Genomic DNA, 7,621 nt, shown 5'->3' with positions numbered 1-7,621 from the left:
CTTTTCAGCCTTTTTTTTTTTTCCCTAAGGCTGGGGGCAAGTAGATGGAATCTTTTTACAGGCTTCCTTGTTCTCTGAACAAAGTAGGAGATTATCTACATGTTGTATTGGTACTAAATCACAAGGGAGATTTAAATCTTTTATTTTATTTTATTTTTTCACTATTCCAAGGTGCATTGTTTATGCACCACACCCACCTTTTAAGTCTTGATTGAGGACCTGGGAAAAACAATAGGGGGCTCTAGTGAACTCCTGGGCCATGACTGTCCAGATAGATTGTTGTCTTCAGGTGAAGGCAAAATGGTATTGATTGTTTTGATCTAGAGGCACACTAAAAAAAGACAATGATCCATTATACCGAAGTGAGTGGCTTCAGGTGGAATTGATGCTAGGATGGCTCTTGGGTTAATTCCTACCAAGAGGTGAGGTATACCTATTTTGCTGATGGCCTTGAGGTCTTGAACAAATTTATATCTTTGTCTGTTTGGTTTCTTTTCTAGGGGGATGAGAGTGTTACGAAGAACAGGGTACGAGAAGACCTTTATTTATGAGGTCTTCCCCCACAGGTTTAGCTCTTCCTTTGACTTCGAGAGATATTGGGAAGTTTGGGTAATGGTTTGGTAGAATGTAGCTGAATTTAATATATTCTGCTCCCATTACTTTTCCTATGTCTAGAATTTCTAGCCCATAGAGGGTCAGGTTGGGCGTCAAGATCTTTATTTGGGGTATGTATTAAATATGGAGAATGCAAAGGTATATTCAGAAAAGACACAATTGGTTATGAACACATTTAGTTAGCACAACACAAAATGGAAACACGAAAGTGAGCTAAAGAGGAGAAAAGGAATGGCTTGATTCCACAGGATGCCAAATAAATGGAAGTGGTAACAAAACGTGGTATCGAACTGAGAATAAATAACCAAGGAACTCAATGCAGTGAGAGAGTTCAGACCTGCTATTGGCTTACACCTCAATTCATACTTCATAAGCTAAGAGTAGCAGGACACAGGTGGCCTCCATGTGTACTGCATTTGGTTGAAGGCCGAGGTTTGGCAGTGGGTAGTGCAGCTTACATCTCACCAGGACCTCCAGAGAAATGGAAAATAAACAAAGGCTACTCAAATGAGAACAAGTGGAAGCTATTTATTCAGAACTTGCAATTGCAATGGAGTCAGCCCTGTCACTTGCATTTGACAGGGACTTTTTGGCAGGTAAGGGAGTGGGAAAGCTTTGTAGTGAAAAAAAAAAGGAAGTCTTCAGATATGCTTGATTGGAGGTTGTTGGCATGATAGGGAAGCTGGAGGCAGGCTAACTGAAAGCAGGGAATCCTATGTAATTGGTTTGGTTTGTATACTTTATATCTTAGGTGATAATATATGTGGCTTTCTCTAGTTGGTCCTGAGTTGGAAGTGGGGGTGGAAATTACGGAAGCTGGCAGTTATTCCCTAAGTCTGACTATTTAGAGCCAGTTATGGATAAGGTTATGGTTGTTTTTCTGGGCTGGTGCTGCAAAGGTTGTGGATCAGAATTTTATTGTCATATGTGGTCTGGCCATTGTTCATTTGTATATTTAGTCTCTCAGATCCTATTATTCCCATGGCTATCAAGGAGACCGGCTCTTTAATGGCATTTGCTGTCATTAGCCACCTTTGGCCCATTGAGCTTCTCAATTATACTGGTGCCTCTCTACTGCATTTCTTACCACTTTGTTGCACAAATGTCCCTCTAGTCCCTCCCATACTCTCTACTAGCTGATTTGCTATTCAGCCTTAGATAGTATATCCATTATATCATTTCCACTGCTTGAACCTTTTGATCCTTTATTCTACTATCTGTCTTGGCATTTATGGTATTTTTATTTAACTTTGTCTGGGACATCCTTTTCTCCAAGCTTCTAAGAACCACCTGTCCAAATGTGAGCACTGCCTTATGGGGTCTTTGCCAGGATTGTTCAATCCTATGTCATGAGAGAGTGCTACTAAATTGATAGATTCTCCCTTCTCCAGGCTGACATCCAGCGCCCTTAGTTCTACACTTGGCTCCTGCTGGTATATGTTGAATGAGTTCTGTAGCTCTTCTAGGGTATAGACATTCTCCTTCCTTATGTATAGGCCTAACACTTCTCTGACTGAATTATATTGTGTATAACTTTAGTTACTGGCCTGGTGGCAACGAGAGGAGCTGAAGGAAGATCTTGAGGTTGGTGCAGGTTATTTTGCCAGGCAGAGAATTCTGCATCATCTTAAAGCAAGGGAGAAGTGCCAACTTTTAGAGAGGAGTGGGCCACTTCTGAGGTTCAAGAGAATTGAGAGGGATCTAAGAATTCAAAATATTCATGTGCATATAACTAGTTATCTCCATTCAATGTCTCAGTGCTCAGTTAAGCTGTGATCTCATCATTACAGACTTGCCTAGTTTGAGAATTTAATCTTTTAGGTGCTCTACAGTGAATTAATCTCTACAGTGAATCCTGGGTTGGATCTTTGGGGTCTCCCATTGACCCCTTTATCTCAAGGAGGCTATTTGTATGCTGTCAAGGAGACTTTCTGAATCTCTCTCATTTGAAATTAATCACCCTTAGGCTTTCAGTCTTTATCTTGAATGTATTGATCATCCCAGTAACAGCCATTCAATTCCATACTGCTTATAAATATTACTTCTTATCACTCTGTCCCCCAAATTTCTCAAATGCCTGGGATATTGTCAATGCCAGTGTGTTCCCCTCTACCAGTATGTCAGTAAGTTCACCATTGATTAAAATCTTATCTGCTTTGGAAGGAATGTCCAATGGAAAAAAGACAGTCTCTTCAATAATTGGTGTTGGAAAAATTGGACAGCTACATGCAGAAGAATAAAACTGGACCATTTCCGTGCACCACGCACAAAAATAGACTCAAAATGGATGAAAGACCTCAATGTGAGACAGGGATCTATCAAAATCCTTGAGAATAACACAGGCAGCAACCTCTTCAACCTCAGCTGCAGCGACCTCTCCTAGACACATCGCCAAAGGCAAGGAAAACAAGGGCAAAAATGAACTATTGGGTCTTCATCAAGATAAAAAGCTTTTGCACAGCAAAGGAAACAGTCAACAAAACCAAAAGACAACTGACAGAATGGGAAGAGATATTTGCAAATGACATATCAGATAAAGGGCTAGTATCCAAAATCTATAAAGAACTTATCAAACTCAACACCCAAAGAACAAATAATCCAATCAAGAAATGGGCAGAAGACATGAATCAACATTTCTGCAAAGAAGACATCCAGGTGGCCAGCAGATCCATGAAAAAGTGCTCAACATCACTCAACATCAGGGAAATACAAATCAAAACTACAATGAGATACCACCTCACACCAGTCAGAATGGCTAAAATTAACAAGGAAATGACAGATGTTGGCAAGGGAACCCTCCTACACTGTTGGTGGGAATGCAAGCTGGTATAGCCGCTCTGAAAAACAGTATGGATGTTCCTCAAAAAGTTGAAAATAGAGCTACACTTTGACCCAGCACTTGCCCTATTGGGTATTTACCCCAAAGATACAAATGTAGTGATCCAAAGGGGCACATGCACCTGAATGTTTATAGCAGCTATGTTCACAATAGCCAAACTATGGAAGGAATCTAGATGTCCATCAACAGATGAATGGATAAAGAGGATGTGATATATATATATAAAATGCAGCCATGAAAAATGAAATCTTGCCATTTGCAAAGACATGAATTGAACTAGAGGGTATTATGTTAAGTGAATTAAGTTAATCAGAAAAGACAATTATTATATGATCTCACTGATATGAGGAATTTGAGAAACAAGACAAAGGATCATAGAGGAAGGGAGGAAAAAATGAAACAAGATGAAACCAGAGAGGGAGACAAACCACAAGAGACTCTTAACCTCAGGAAACAAACTGAGAGTTGCTGGATTAGAGGGTGGTGGGAGGGATGGGGTGGCTGGATTATGGACATTGGGAAGGGTATGTGCTATGGTGAGTGCTGTGAATTGTGTAAGACTGATGAATCACACACCTGTAACCCTGAAACAAATAATAGATTATATGTTAATAAAAAAAAAGATCTTATCTGTTTTGCTGTAGCATGCCATGGGCTGCTCATGCTCCATGATGTAGCTCTGAAATTCATTTTATTTTATTTTTTTCTTTTTCTGAAATCCATTTTAGTGGCCTCTTCCTATGATAACTCCTGGTATTAGCTGTAATGGAGATTTGCATGTAGGAATTTGGAGGAACAAAGAAAATATGACTGAGGAGATGGAGAAGTTGAACTGGGATACAATTGCAACAAAAGCCTCAGCCAACCCATGGAGAGCTCTAGAATTGGGATAGACCTGCAGAGTTGTCTTGAACCAAGGGAACTGGGCTTGTGCATCTCTTAACTGAACAATCTTTGGAGTAAACTTTCCGTGGAGGTTGAAGGTTGAAGTTGACTTTCCCTGGAGGTTTCCTTGGATGCTGAAGGTAATTCTTGGACAGCAACTCAGCTGAGTTATCTGCTAATACTCCCAGTTGTAGTCCTGATGGAGTGGGGATAGAGACAGTCCACTCCAGCATCACTACAGCATTGAAATTGGAAACTGGGCTATGTGTTATTGCTTGAGGATGAGAAATATGATTTTTGAGTGGCAAGTTATCTGAGCTCCATATGTTTGGCTCTGAGTTCTGGATCTTAGGGAGCCATTATGATGTATACACAAAATTCCAATATAGAGCAGAAAATGAATTGCCACTCAAAATGTGTCCCCAAGAAAAACTGAGAGCTTTTCCTCTATGATCAGGAACAAGACAGTGATACACACTCTCACCATTGTTATTTAACAGATACTGGAAGTCCTAGCTGCAGCAATCAGAGATCAAAAAGAAATAGAAGGCATCTAAACCAGCGAGGAAGAAGTCAAACTTTCACTATTTGCAGATGACATTATACTCTATGTAGAAAATCCAAAGGACTCCACCAAAAAATTGCTAGAACTGACACACAAATTCAGCAAAATCTCAGGATGCAAAATCAACCTGCAGAAATCTTTTGCATTTCTATACACTGACAGTGAAGATGCAGAGAGAGAAATCAAGGAATTGATCCCATTTACACTTGCACCCAAAAACATAAGACACCTGGGAATAAATGTAACCAAAGAGGTAAAAGATTTTTATGCTGAAAACTATAGAAGACTTATGAAAGAAATTGAAGAGGACACAAAGAGATGGAAAAACACTTCATGCTCATGGATTGGAAGAGCAAATGTTGTTAAAATGTCTATACCACCCAGAGTAATCTACACATTTAATGCAGTCCCTACCAAAATACCACCAGCATTTTTTACAGAGCTAGAACAAACAACTCTAAAATTTGTATGGAATTACAAAAGACCCCAAAAAGCCAAAGCGATCTTGAAAAAGAACAACAAAGCTGGAGGTATCGCAATTCTGAACTTCAAGCTCTATTACAAAGCTGTGGTCATTAAGACAGTATGGTACTGGCACAAAAACAGACACATAAATAAATGGAACAAAATAGAAAACCCAGAAATGGACCCACAACTATCTGGCCAACTGATCTTCAACAAAGCCGGAAAGAATATTCAATGGAAAAAGACAGTCTCTTCAACAAATGGTGTTGGGAAAATTGGACAGTCATATGCAGAAGAATGAAACCGGGCCACTTTCTTACACCATACACAAAAATAAACCCCAAATGGATGAAAGACCTAAATGTGAGACAGGAATACATCAAAATCCTTGAGGAGAACAAAGGCATAACCTTTTTGGCCTTGGCCATAGCAACTTCTTACTAGACACGTCTCTGGAGATAAGGGAAACAAAAGCAAAAAATGAAGTATTTGGACTTTATCAAGATAAAAATCTTCGTAGTGAAGGAAACCATCAACAAAACTAAAAGGCAGCCAACAGAATGGGAGAAGATATTTGCAAATGACATATCTGATAAAGGGTTAGTATCCAAAAATCTATAAAGACCTTATCAAACTCAACACCCCCCAAAAACAAATAATCCAGTTAGGAAGTGGGCAGAAGACATTTTTCCAAAGAAGACATCCAGATGGCTAATAGACACATGAAAAGATGCTCAGCATCCCTCATCATCAGGTAAATACAAATCAAAACCACAATGAGATACCACCTCACACCAGTCAGAACAGCTAAAATTAACAAGTCATGAAATGACAGATGTTGGCGAGGATGCAGAGAAAGGGGAACCCTCCTACACTGTTGGTGGGAATGCAATCTGGTGCAGCTACTCTGGAAGACAGTATGGATGTTCCTCAAAAAGTTGAAAATAGAGCTACCCTAAGACCCTGCAATTGCACTACAAGGTATTTATCCAAAGGATACAAAAATACAGACTTGAATGGATACATACACCCCAATGCTTATAGCAGCATTTTCAACAATAGCTAAATTATGGAAAAAGCCCAGATGTCCATTGACTGATGAATGGATAAAGATGTCAGGAATATAAAAGGAATATAAAGGAATATTACCCAGCCACCAAGAAGAATGAAATCCTGCCATCTGCAACAACGTGGATAGAGCTAGAGTGTATTATGCTGACTGAAACAAGTCAGTCAGAGAAAGATAAATACCATATGATTTCACTCATATGTGGAATTTAAGAAGCAAAGCTGATGAACATAGGGGAAGGGAAAAAAAAGAGGGAGGCAAACCATAGGAGACTCTTAAGTATAGAGAACAAACTGAGGGTTGCTAGAGGGGTGGTGGGTGGGAGATGGGCTGATGGGTATAAAAGAGGGCGAGTGTTGTGATGAGACCTGGGTGTTGTATGTAAGTGATGAATCACTAAATTCTACTTCTGAAATCATTATTACCCTATATGTTAACTAACTAGAATTTAAATAAAAATTTGAAAAGGCAGGGGGCACCTGGGTGGCTCAGTGGGTTAAAGCCTCTGCCTTGGGCTCCAGTCATGATCCCAGGGTCCTGGGATCGAGCCCCGCATTGGGCTCTCTGCTCAGTGGAGAGCCTGCTTCCTCCTCTCTCTTTGTCTGCCTCTCTGCCTACTTGTGATCTCTGTCAAATAAATAAATAAAATCTTTAAAAAAATTGAAAAGGCAAAACAAAACAAAACAGAAAAACCCAAAATGTGTCCCCAAAACAAGACTTCTTACCCAGAAAGAAATCAATCTCAATAGCTGCCAAATAATTGGAGGTTTTATGCTTGAGGAAATGGAATTATTGGGCTAATTGATACATAATTTAAAATGAGAATGCTTAAATTCTTCTAGAGATAAAGGACAAGATATCCACTAAATAAGGAAAGTTTCTATGACACTGATTAAAAGTTGTGAAATAAGGGCAGGTAGATATTTTAAAAAACAAGCAATTAGAAGTCTTGAAAAGGAAAAATGCAGTATTCGAAATATAAATATTCTTATAAAGAACCTAAACAGAATTTTGAAAATAGAAAAGGACAGAATCAGTGAATTGTATGAGAGAAAGTGGGTTATCATAAAGGCCACAAAAACAGAATATAGATATTAGATGTGAGGGTAAGAGCATTGATTAAGCAGCATTACCATTTATCCATTAGAAGTTCCAGATACTGGAGAGGGATTCAATGGTCTGA

The sequence above is a fragment of the Lutra lutra genome, chromosome 1 (genome assembly GCF_902655055.1).
Source record: "Lutra lutra chromosome 1, mLutLut1.2, whole genome shotgun sequence".
Taxonomy (NCBI): domain Eukaryota; kingdom Metazoa; phylum Chordata; class Mammalia; order Carnivora; family Mustelidae; genus Lutra; species Lutra lutra.
The sequence above is the reverse complement of the archived record's forward strand: the minus strand, read 5'-3'. Positions refer to the sequence as shown.